Raw genomic sequence first — 12,976 nt, forward strand, 5'->3', positions numbered from 1 at the left:
AACTGTCTAAATTAACTATTCCGCACTCTTTTACTCTTGGTGTTAGATTTTTTAGCTCGTTTTTTAGGTACACCCCCCTGAAGTGAGGCACGTCTTTTGCGGCCTCTAACAGCTGGTAGTTGTCCATCTTTTTTATTAAATTTTAATCCCATTCCCATCTTTGCTTTTGCCTTCATCAAATTTGTCACGGCATAAGCAGCAGCTCTTTCGGCAAGACTTGCGTCCTTGGCCGTTACTCTAGTCCAAGCTAAGTCTGCTAATCTCATGTCTGCTTTGTTCCGAGCAGCGGTATCTGGATTATTCATGTAGAATATGTCATGCTCTTTACAATAAGAGTCTAGTTTATTTTTTGGAGGTACATTTTTAGCTATATTCTCACGTATATTCGTTCCAGGTCCACAGTACCGATATGATGGTATGTGAAGTGGGAATGGAAGGTTATTTATAAGAGTATTCAATAACCCTCGACCCCTGTAAGGCTTTAGGAATAAACCTTTGCCCTTTTTACATGTTTTCTTATTAACATTTTTTACCATTTTTATTATATAAAAAATGTCTTTTATTCAACAAAAACACAAATTTAAAATAGTACATACTAAGGAAAATATACCAAAGAAAATGGGTCTATTTCCCACCAATATTCGATGTGTTATTTGCGGTCCAAGTGGAAGTGGGAAGACGGTTGTAATTTATAACTTAATTGTAAGAAAGGAAGGATTAAAATTTACAAACTTATATTTAATATCTAAATCATTAGAACAAGAAAAATATAAAAAAATAATTGAAATATTTAGTTTGTGTGATGAAGTGAAATTACACACGTTTACTGACTGTGAAATCACACCAAATGATGTAAAATCACAGTCAGTTGTTGTATTTGATGACATAAATAGTCCAAATATTACACAATTTTTCTCAATGGGTCGACATAAAAATATTAACTGTTTTTACTTGTGTCAATCTTACAGCAAAGTACACAAACATTTACGTGATAATGTAAATTTCCTAATATTATTCAAACAAGATGATTTAAATTTAAAACATGTATATCACAATCATGTTGGTAATGACTTTTCATTTGACCAATTTAAAAATCTCTGTCATCAATGTTGGGATAAAACTAAATATGGCTTTTTTGTAATAGACAAAGAAAGGTCAAAGAATAATGGCAAATATAGATTTATGTTTGACCAATTCTATCAAGAGGATGGTAAGGGTAAATAAATAAAAGACTGGAGTTTTTTAACATTTGTATTTATTATATATCTACACATACAATTTATGTTTGATCAATTTTATAATGACCAAGCGCAAGGGTATTGATGCCATCTTCCAGAATGAACCTCTTGTCATCGTCAAAGGATAGTACTTTCTTATTCATGGTCAAAGTTTGAAGATGATGATTTGTAGATTTAATTCTTGTCACATTCTCATAGTAATCTTGCCCAGTTGCAAGACAGTTCAAATAATGTTGATGTCTGAGGAGATGTTTAACTGTAGCACCATCAGCTCCTTTAGCTTTCTTCACCTCTAAAACTTGCTTGTCTTCTTCATATAACCATTTTAGAGGAATATAAGAATATAATTTTGGTCTTAAACCACAATATTCATACATAATATGACCATCTAATTCGTCTTTAAACTTGCCTGTGACTTTTTTATTTTTATCAGAGTATAATAAATGGTCTTTACTATATCCAGAGGTATCAAAATAGTGCAAGTCACATTCTATTTCCTTATAAAAGTCCTCTGTAACTATAGAATACATTAAAGAATCTGTATCTGTCATAAGAAATCTTTTGTTCTTAAATTTTGACATATAATTATAATGGAAATCATACATTATTACTTTACTAATATCCAAAATGGTCATTCCCAAATATATTGGTTTATTAAACTTTACAACTAATTTATTTAAATGTATAGCATGTAAATTGTTATCAAACTTTTTGCTACAGTCAAACCTTGGATTAGTGACATATTTTGTTAATAGTGACTCATCCTTGAGATATATGTCATGGAACTTTCGTTGATTCATAATTGTTCGACCAAAGAGACTATTATTTAACAATTTGTAAAAGTCTTTTTCGAAATCATTATTAGCACTTTTTCGTTTTTCAATATTAAAATTAATATAGGGTGCAAGCCATTTTGATTGTCTAAATTTTAAAATTCTATGGTATTTTGTAACAACCAACCCCAATTCCTCATATTTTTGTAATGCTTTATAATGTAAAATATATTTAGTTTTGTCATTTAAATTTGGTATTAATTTCCCATTCATTTTCTCTGGTGCCAATGGATAGTCATTATGTAAATCATGTAAGCTTTTATCATATTTTAAATCAACTTCTAAAATGTAACCAAACTCATAATTTTGATTGTATTTGTAGTCTATCTCATTAGTCCAACGGAATTCATCCACAGGCAGTGGCTCACACATTGCTGTAGAGTATAGCGAGTTACAATCTAAATATATTAAATACACACTCTCTTGATTGGGATCATAGTGTTCACCCATATATCTATTATTGGCTTTAGCATAACGTGTGGAAATCATACTGACTCCTCCTCTGATTGCACTTTCTATGAACAAATGCATGTCAATATCTTGAAATAATTGTAATTTTATACCAGTCATTCTAAGACAGGCCTCCCATGTTAATCCAGGAAGTGAATACATATGTACGGGGTCAAGTTTATAATCCTTTAAACACAGGTCTCTAAAAGTCTCAAAGACATCAGCCAGTAGCAATACATCTGTTTTAAGATATAAATCATGATATTCTTGTAAATTATTTATATTAAAATGGGTCCAGACATTTTTAGCATGTTCATATTCAATGGGAGAGATATGTTCTTTAGTTAGAGTACTGTAAAATGCTTCAATTGGGGGTAGAGACTCTGCAAACTTATCTGGTCCCGTCATATATTCATAGGGAAATACACCTTTACGTTGTAGTAGTGGATTTTGTATGAATCTAAATGTGTTTAAATTGGAAGCTAATTTATACAATGGAAGGGACAGAAAGTTGTATGAATCTAAAAATACTAAATCATCAACTGAGAATGAAATATACTTTTCCATATCCTTGGCTATGCAATTTAATTTACGATCATATTTTCCCAAGTGTTGCATTATTAAATGTCCATCATAATTTTTTAAGTTATGGAAAAATACTGGTATTTTCTTTGTTACTTTATAGTTTAAATTACAATCATTATGGGCAGCTCCACGGTAACGGCCAGATGAATGACAATGATCACGTACCCTATCAAAATATAAGGGGTTTTCACAAATATGACAATGCGTTGAGTTTTGGAAACATGCCTCTTGTTCAGGAGTCATTACAAGGGGAATATATATCGCCATTTGACTTTTAATGAAGTCATAAGTCTCAAACAACCTTTTGAAAAACACATCCATAACATTTTCACCACTATATAACTCTTCAGAAATAATCTTAGAATCTCTCACTACAACGAATGCAAATCCAGATGGAGTATGGTTGTTAGAGTTTATAAAGCACTCAAAATCAGCATAAATCACAAATGGGGCTTTAAGTTGATATTTAAAATTTTTAAATTGTAATGTATCTTGTTTAGACATTTCCACTCGTTGGGCATCAAAGTTTTGACAATACATTATGTGACGTTCTAATTTATCATTAGTGTAAAAATGTTGTAAACACAACTTGCAAAAATGCTTCTTATTGTTATCTTTTGTAGACCGCAGCATTAATCTATTAAAATCACGAATTAAACAGTAATGTGATTTACGACCTTCTTGTAATAATAATAGATCTATATGAGTATTACTATTCAGTTTGGTTGTTCTTAATGGATGTATACATTTCTGGTCTTCAACTCCAAATACATTAACACTTATATTATTCTGTGTTTCAAATTTTTCTATATCAGATATTTTTACGGGATATTTTATATTTGTCATATTTAACTGACTTTCATGTTGTAGATAATTAGAGACCCTTTCAGCATTTTCATTGATACAATTCCTTGGATGTAAAGCTGCTAAAATTGACCAAAGGAAGCATTTATTATCAGCATTTTTAATATTTAAAACTGCATGTTTTGATTGAATACTTTTTGGTGTAGGGATATATGACTTTGGAGTTAGGGGCTTGTACTTGTAAATATGCAACTGCCAATACTTAGTGTGGTCATAAATCCATCCACTGCCTTGGGCTTGATATTTGTGTATAGAAGCATCAATCTTTAAAAGTGAATTTTCAATTTGAGGCTTTAAATCTCTCTTCTCAATAGTTAAGGTAGTAAGGCTTCTAAAATCCGCAATACATTCTTTCTCATTAACTAATTTTCCATTTTGATCCATTGAATATTTCATAAATTTAATTCTCCTAACTAAAGTCCATTTTATTGGCAGAGGACAAGACTTCAGAGTACTTTCAAGGTCAGCTCTAATCGATTCACCAACAAATTTTATCATTGTGTATGGACATTTCATGCAAGAATTGGCGTGTCTTTTAAAATGTCCAACAACATTTCTTTTACAAAAATTACAACTCTTGTGTCTTTGTAATACATGCGACTTTAGAGCCACATTATTATCACAGATTAAATTGCAAACCTTGCACAGTTTCACCTTCATTTGATGAATTACCTTGTAGTGGCGAAACAGGTTACTTTTGGTGGAGAGCGACACGGAGCAGTGTTGACAGGTGGGCCTCATGGTCCAGAATGAAATATCACCCGAATGTCACTTCTATTTATAGACTTTTCAAAATTTCAAAATTTTTTAACCAGAAATTGTGAAATTTTCAAAATTTTCAGCTAGAAATTAAAAAAAATTTAAACAATTTAACTAGAAATTACTTCAACAGGAGGTCACCCACCCAAGGCTTAATCAAGAGCTACCACTAGATTCGAGAAAACCGACCATGAGTCGGGAGCGAGAAGCCTAACCATAGGTCGGGAGCATGACCAGGAGCACGCCGTGAGCCGGGAGCGCGCACGAGTTCGCGTACAAACCTCGATCGATTTTGAGAATATACATGTGAATGGATGTGGATTTGAAATAGTAATGGAGTTGTACAATGGTATTGAACATTTATATAGGCTTGTATTGGCCGAGAGCTGGATTTTTAAAAAAGTGGTCAAAAAAAGCTCACCATGTTATTCTTATGGGGAAAACGTGCCTAAAGTGATGGCTCTTTCTGGGTTCGCCACTACTAGTGTTCGGTGCCGTCAACGCGCCACCTCGATCATAGGCGACAACGTGCCACCTCGACAACCCACCACTTCGCGGTTTGATTTATCAATAAATAAATCGGTTGGATTTATATTCCGTAGCATTAAATATATTGTACTTTGATTCAGTTAATTTAGAGAAAGTTAATGTACCTAACTCTTAAATAGCATTTCTGGACATTTTAGTTTATTTTTGGAAGAAAGATTGATAGGTAATACAATTATTAACATGGTGAAAACCCGACATTTGAAAGGGTCTCACGCCCTTAAGGGTAGGAACTTTTAAATTCTAAAACCTTAATGCAAAACTACGAATTGGTCCGAATCCTTTAACACCAACACCTTAAACGTTGAAATTTGTCCACAAATAAGGGAGGAGTAGTGTTCACAAAACACAATCCTCCGTTTAATAACTGATCAACGCTGTTTGGCGAAATAATATTACATTTGGATGTTAAAAATGTAACTGGCCTAAGCGTTTATTTCAAGTTACGGCCTGATTCATACGTTGAAGTACAGTGCTACTTTACTAATATTACAAATGAATGTTAGTGTGTTTGTTTGGGGTTCAATCACTCAATAACAATTCATTGGGCACATCGGGATTAGGCTGAAATTTGGCATGATGATAACACTTTCCTGATTAAAATATAGGCTTGTTATTACCTCAACACTTTTTTCTTTCTTTTTGCCTTTTTGAATATCTCTCGTATGTATTTAGAACAATAGCACAATAATATGCCTCATTATTAAAAAATAAGGAACGAACCACGAATTATTACTGGGAAAGGTGAACGAAATGCATGTTGTAAAATGTAGACGTGGACACCTGGTGCAAAGTATTTGGCCGATTGTTTAATATGAACAAACCGATAACAGTCAGTACTGGGAACTTTAAAGGAAATATTAGGGAACAGAATACAGGGGGGTCAATTATATCTTTACGTTATAATTTATTTACAATTAGTGAATAAACGGAACTAGCTGCTGTGCCCGTGATTCGAAACGGGAAGATGTACCAAAAGTCCATACTGCCTAATCCAAACACTTGTTAAGTAGATTGAATTTTCAAACAAATAGCAATCAAATTTTTACAAAAATGTATGCCCTACATTGCAAATTACCCTACTGTTTACATTAAAATATATCAATAACATAATTTTTATAACTTAAGGTTATAGAATTTTTCTTCATTTCAATAATCAATTGCATAAATAAACCTACCACATAGTTGAGTAAATTGCATAATGTTTACAATTAACATATGTTCTTCTTCTCATTTTTAATTTCTGACAACAGATGGAGTTACATAACAATGTCTGTTTCCCATGAATCTTATGGAGAAATATGAACCTGTAAATGGCCCCAGGGCCTCACCCTAATTATTTCCCTAAAAAGAAAGTTCCCTGCACAACTTCACGTTACGCTCTTTCCAAATGACACCAAAAACATACAGTTTCGGAGGAGTAAATGTCACAGAAAAACCTGCTTGCGTATTAAATAAGTTAAAAATCCCTCACCTCACAATTTTGAAAGCCCGTGGAGCAGATACTAGTTCAATATCGAAGGTGGGGGGTAGTTCTAATCCTCGGAGCGGTAGCTTGATTTTTGTCCAATTTGAGTCCAATCGGTTCAGTAGCTTATAGCATAGATGAATCTATGCTTATAGTTTATCTCATACAAACACACAAACACCACCTCTTCTTTATAATAGTATAGATAGATTTAGTAGATGATAGATGGATAGATATAGATGTCATTATTATGTGATTATTGTTATTGTTTATATTTGATTTGTTTACAAGTTTTACACAGATTTAGTTTAGTAAGTAAAGATACTTTTAAATATGAATCAATTATTTCATACAATTTTCAACAGTACATTAGTGGAATACCCCGAACCCATTGTACCAAGAGTTAAAAAACGGCTACTTTGATATTATCCGGAGGCCACCCTTATACAGTGTGCTGCGGCGGTTATGTTAGGTTGGGTTATCATACATATGTTTGTAGAACTTTCTTAGTTTCGCTATGGATGGAATGATACCAGATAAGACATACCATCGCCAAATCCCCTCCAAGTAGGCCAAGGTCAGGTCGTTGACCAATGGCCGGAGCGCGCGCATCACATGTCACCACCGCCTGTATCTCAGGTATCGTCACTCATGTTGTATTGTTAGATTCATAATGAAACGAGGAAACCCAACCTAACATAACCGCTACAGCGCACCGCGCAGTATTTACTCAGTATCTACTCGGCGGAGTTCGTGTGGCAGCTAGGGGCGGTGACGCATTCAACTCAATCTTGCCTTCTGGGAGGCAGAACTCAAAAATCGCTAATTGCAATTGCAATCTATATATATAAAAGGCAAAGCCCTCACTGACTGACTGACTGACTGACTGACTGACTGACTCACTCACTCATCAATAATTCTCCCACTTCCCACTTACCTAGGAGGCTGAAATTTGGTACACTGATTCTTTAGGCATTAAATAGGAAAACTAAGTGGTTTTTATTCTGATTGGACTCTCGGGCTCCGCCCCAGTGGCTCTGGAGTTTCCCATGTTAACCTAATGAGTACTAATATTTAAATGGAATTAATGAATCATAACAGCTGTTTCAATTAAATAAGTTGGTTCTGTTCTATGATGTTCAATAGCATTAAAATTACAAGGTTTACCAACAGAGTGCAGCACTATTATTTTTTCAAATATTTGACAACAGCTAATTTGAAACCAAAAGGTGAGTGAGCGTAGCGAACGAACTTCAACTCGGAGGCGAGGCAGCGTAACGAACGAGCTAACCTGAAGGCAAGTGAGCGCAGCGAACGAGCTCCAACCGTAAAGGTGAGTGAGCGTAGCGAACGAACTTCAACCAGGACGTGTGAGCGCAGCGAACGAGCTGCAACCTAAAGGTGAGTGAGCGTAGCGAACGAACTTCAACCTAAAGGTGAGTGAGCGTAGCGAACGAACTTCAACCAGGACGTGATTGAGCCATGCGAACGAGCTCACGTATGAAGTTAAACGGGGCAAAGCCCGCGGGTACAGCTAGTCATTTCATATTTGGACAGTAAGTTAATTAAAGTATGTTCTTTCTAATTATGTGTTTTTTTTTGTCTTGGGTAAAAAAATCCCTCTAGAAAACAAGTGGCCTCCGAATAATACCAAAGTAACGGTACGGAATTTCCTGAAGCATAAAATGGAATTTCAAGCAGAGCATGATAAATTCAATAGAAATCTTGGTTTAAGATATCTCCTAATGAGATTTTTGGAATATACCTGTCTGGTATGAACTTCTCTGGTATGAACTTCTCTGGGCAGAAGCGACTCCCTTGACTCAAGATGTCAAAGTACGTTACCGGTTGGGTCGAGTCTAGTTCTGTATCCTTTCTCAAATTCTTCTAAATAGAAAAACAGGTGCGCGCTAGTCCACACAAAGTACATTTTAGTCTGTTGTACTCTGTATCAACGATGTACCTATATTTTGTTTTATGTTTTTGGTTGAATGTATTATTATTTTCACCACAATAAGGTTTTAAGAGAAATTATAACCGAACAATACATTTTCATGATTTTTGTTTAGACCATACACACGTGAATTACAATTAATTGATGAAGTTGTTAGGTAACTTATTTTGTAATTCATTGTCATAATGCTGAAAAACAAAATAAGTATGGGTATTATACCAGGTATACACCTACAAAAATCCTAAGAAACTAATAACTTATTTTTCAAAATTATTAAAGTTTCATGTTTTTATGTCTTCAATAAAAATTTGCGAAAACATAACAAATATTGTTATTTTAATTCTAGAATGACCCTAAATCGTTAATTTGTAGTGAGTTTATCTTACAAACATTTTTTTAAACAATAACCGTTGATTAAAAGGAAAAATTGTCTTGCGTGGATGCGCGTGTACTTTATGGCAGATCTTTTTAGGAAAACGATTCGAAAATTAATGAATTCACAATAACTAATGTCTAGTTAACTTAACAGTAAACTAGATAACACAAGTCCAGGTAAACTGCAAAAAGTGATGCATTTTATAATACACAGACAACAGTGGCTTTTGCCAACAAAGATGGCAGGTTGTCGTGTACGCCCCATGTTAACTCTCGTCAACCCGCCACCTCGCATGTAAGCAACAACGTGCCGACACGTCAACCCGCCATCACTATTTTATGAGGTGGCGGGTTGTCGTGTACGCTCAATGTTCGGTGTCGTCAACCCGCCACCTCGCACGTAGACGTCAACCAGCCACCACGTCAACCCGCCACCACACAAAAGAGGTGGCTGGTTGACGTGTATGAACATGTCTAAGCACCACCAGGACAACGTGCCACCACGACAACCCGCCACCACACATTTTTCCGAGGTGGCGGGTTGTCGTGCACGCTAGAGTCAACGTGCCACCCCGACAACGAGCCACCACGTCAACCCGCCACCTCAAACTTCTTCTTCTTTTTGATGGCGGGTTGACTTGGTGGTGGGTTGACGTGGTGGCGCCTTGGCGCGTTCCCTCAACTATTAGGTTACGAATGCGCCCTAACACTACGACTTTTCGTTATCAATTGGCCCTCCATCAATGATCTGTGTTTTCTGTACAGCAAGGCATTTTGAGAAGGAGAAACCCGATCGGAATGCTTTAGGTTTATCAATAACGAAAATAAACATGGACAACCTTATATGGCTAGAAGTCAGGAAATGTTTGTAGAAAACATTAAAAAGCAATACCAGGTTATGAAATATGATACAATATTTAAAAGAAATTTTGATTGCTGTTATATAGAGTATCTCCATGAGTTACACAATGGTAATCTGTGAGTTGACTCTTTTAAACTTATTGTAAATATGACTGTTATTCGTTTTAAAATAACCCCTGTAATACTTTGCAATTGCTCGAATTCGAGCAACATGTACACTAGTAGGGATTATTGTAAGAGCCATGACCTTCGGTAATGATTCTTCGTAAAGCAACAAATCGCTCACAAGTAAGTGAGTTACAGGGTTTCCGGTCATCTCAGAACCGATTTGGTCTCAAAAATGCACTGAATTCCCGCACTGCGTACTCATTACACAAGCATTCAGCCATTGGTGACAAGCAATATTATTATATACTAAGCAATATTATCAAATCAGCTGGTATTATTAGATTTGGCAACACCACACGGTTCTCATTGGTCCATTCAAAACCATATGGTAAATAGGCACCTCCCTCAACTGCAAACTTACGTGGTCCCGACCGAATGTAGGTATCTGGTACAAAGTAGTTCACAGTTTGTCAAAGTTTTAACCTTTGTGAATTTAAGCTAACCCATGAACAGTTAGTACTTGGGAAGGTTAAGAAAATATTAATGAATAACGTAAAAATAAGTCTGTTAGGCCTCTCGCACGTTACTCTGAATGGCCTTAATTTGCAGTTTCTTAGAATATCCTTTTACAACAAGCAATTCATTAGGTGTCGGGTAACTTGCTTCATTTAACATTCGTGTGATTCCCCTCTAATATCCAACATAACTATTGTTTTAATTTTAGTTGGTAATCATAATAGACAAGCTCCTCGGTTAAATGGGGGGGTACAATTCCAGGGGGTACAATTCCGGGCCGTACATCTTCTTCTGCCGTGACCAGGGGGTACAATTCCAGGGGGGTACAATTCCGGTCCTATAAGAAGGGCTAGACTGACGGGGGGTACAATTCCAGGGGGGTACAATTCCACTCCGTACACTGGTCAAATAAAAGTGAGTTCTAACTGAGGGGGTACAATTCCAGGGGGGTACAATTCCGGTCCGTACAGTTTTTTAGATGCCAGTGGATTTAATCAAACCACTCGTGCATAACAATATCAAAGTTTTATGAGGGGGGTACAATTCCAGCCCGTACACGCCGTTTTGGTCGAGAAAATGAGACGTCATCGTGACGTCACAAACCAGCAGGGGGTACAATTCCAGGGGGGTACAATTCCGCCACCCCGCCGCGGCTTGGAGTTAAAGGTGGCCGTGGCTGAGTCCCTCATATCATAGACCATATTGATGGATAGCAATCGGCAATGGGGACTACTTGTTATGATAAAAGGACAAACATCTCAAAACTTGTAAGTAATCAAAATTTGTAGCTAGTCAATAAAGACTGCAAGTAGTTATTACAAAAAGGGTCAATAGTCAATGCTGCGATCTGCCGTTTGGCAAACAGTTAATCTGATCATTTTGGGATTTGAAATTTTATCTTTCTTCATTTAAGTCAAGAACAACATCACACCCTTATTTTATAATCTGTGATGTGATGTTCCCAGAAATAAAAGTTTGATAAATAAAACTAAAACAAAATGTTTTTGAAGCTCTCCTTAACTATGAAAAATGCTAAATACCTAGTAATTTGTTGTTATAAGTTAAGTGAATTAAAACTAATAATAAAAATTTATATTTCGGAAGATTTTTTACATTTTTATTCTATTTTATGAATTTTAGAATTCCTGATACACATTCATGCAACCTTGGAATTGTTGAAATAATAAAAACCCACTAGTTATTAAGCTAAAGAGAGTTTACAAGTTTTTCTTTTTATTGGCTATAGGTGGCTATAGATAAGTCTTGGAGCTTGGAGCATACACATTATATTCATACATCGTTGGGATAGGAAATAGAAATAATAGTCAGACGGTTTGCTAAAAACTCCCCATAGAATGCGCCACCTGTGAGATAAATATGCCTGTATGCTAAGGGCATCTGCAGGAGATTCTAGAAACTACAGCAGCTATTTCTTGTTGGTCGTTGACGTTGAGTTTAGTTGGATTGGAATCTGGGAGAAAAATAATAAGTTTAGGTCTTAGGTGTCGTCGTCGCGGATGTCAGTTGTATGTAGGCCTAGTTGAAAATAAATAAATTAAAAATGTTTTGACGTGAAGTTGAAGGTAGTGATTGATAGATTTTGTAAAAATTATTTTTAGTGTTTTATCGTGAAAGTGTTTGTTGTGATATTAATGTGTTTTGTTCATTAGTGAAGTGTTCACATCTGCTGCTCCGTAGTTGGGAGGTGGACTAGCGAAAAGGAGTTACTTTTGGATAACAGTATACCTACATCTCAAGGTAGGCCTAGCCTATTTACAGTACCAATATTACTTTGTAACCTATAACAGAGAACAAGTTGGCTGAGTGAGCTTGCCCTATTCTCTGAGAATGTAGTTTCGTGTGTCATTAGATTATCTCTATAGATTGGTTCCTAAATTATGGTTTGCTCTAAGGTTTGGTTAGAAACTGAGTTACAGTAGCTGGAGTTTTAACCTGTACGGTACTAAGGTTTTTAGAATGATGGAGGTTTATATTAGGCAGTGTCTTATTTGTTAACTTGCTACATGGTCTCTACTGAATTATATTTAGGGTACTTACCACCATAGCCTGTTTACATAGGTCTAGTCTAGGCCTATTATCTAATTCATGGTGTCAATAATGATTTTAACACACTAACATCCTTAAAACAAAACATAGGCCTTCACGTGCCGTACGATGATTCTTACCCGCCAGCTTGATTAGATGCTAAAGTGTGAGCAGACAATCTAATCTAGCTCTAGCATGTAGTGGCTGCAGTCTAGTAAAAAGGCTCCTAGCTCACTAGCTCAGGCCTGGAAAAAATGCTTAACTTACACTACGATAACTGTCCCAGACACTTGCCACTAGGCCTAGATCTATGTAAGATGTCACGCTTAACTGAGTGTAATTTGGAGTTAGGTAGAGGATTTTCTTCATCCTC

General features: G+C 35.7%; 1 protein-coding gene across 3 annotated transcripts in view; it reads left to right on the forward strand.

Moving 5' to 3' along the window:
- Window positions 1-12,030: 12,030 nt before the first annotated feature.
- LOC128985739 (protein kinase C and casein kinase substrate in neurons protein 1) overlaps window positions 12,031-12,976 on the forward strand; it is a 104,208-nt gene continuing 103,262 nt past the window's right edge. For all 3 annotated transcript variants that reach the window (XM_054405564.1, XM_054405566.1, XM_054405565.1), the window contains exon 1: window positions 12,031-12,315. The gene's annotated coding sequence lies outside the window, so the exon portion shown is untranslated. The remainder of the gene's footprint in view (window positions 12,316-12,976) is intronic.

This window comes from Macrosteles quadrilineatus, unplaced genomic scaffold (assembly GCF_028750875.1).
Source record: "Macrosteles quadrilineatus isolate MER2022 unplaced genomic scaffold, UCM_ALF_1.0 Scaffold_2__2_contigs__length_208266976, whole genome shotgun sequence".
In the NCBI taxonomy this organism is placed as follows: Eukaryota; Metazoa; Arthropoda; class Insecta; order Hemiptera; family Cicadellidae; genus Macrosteles; species Macrosteles quadrilineatus.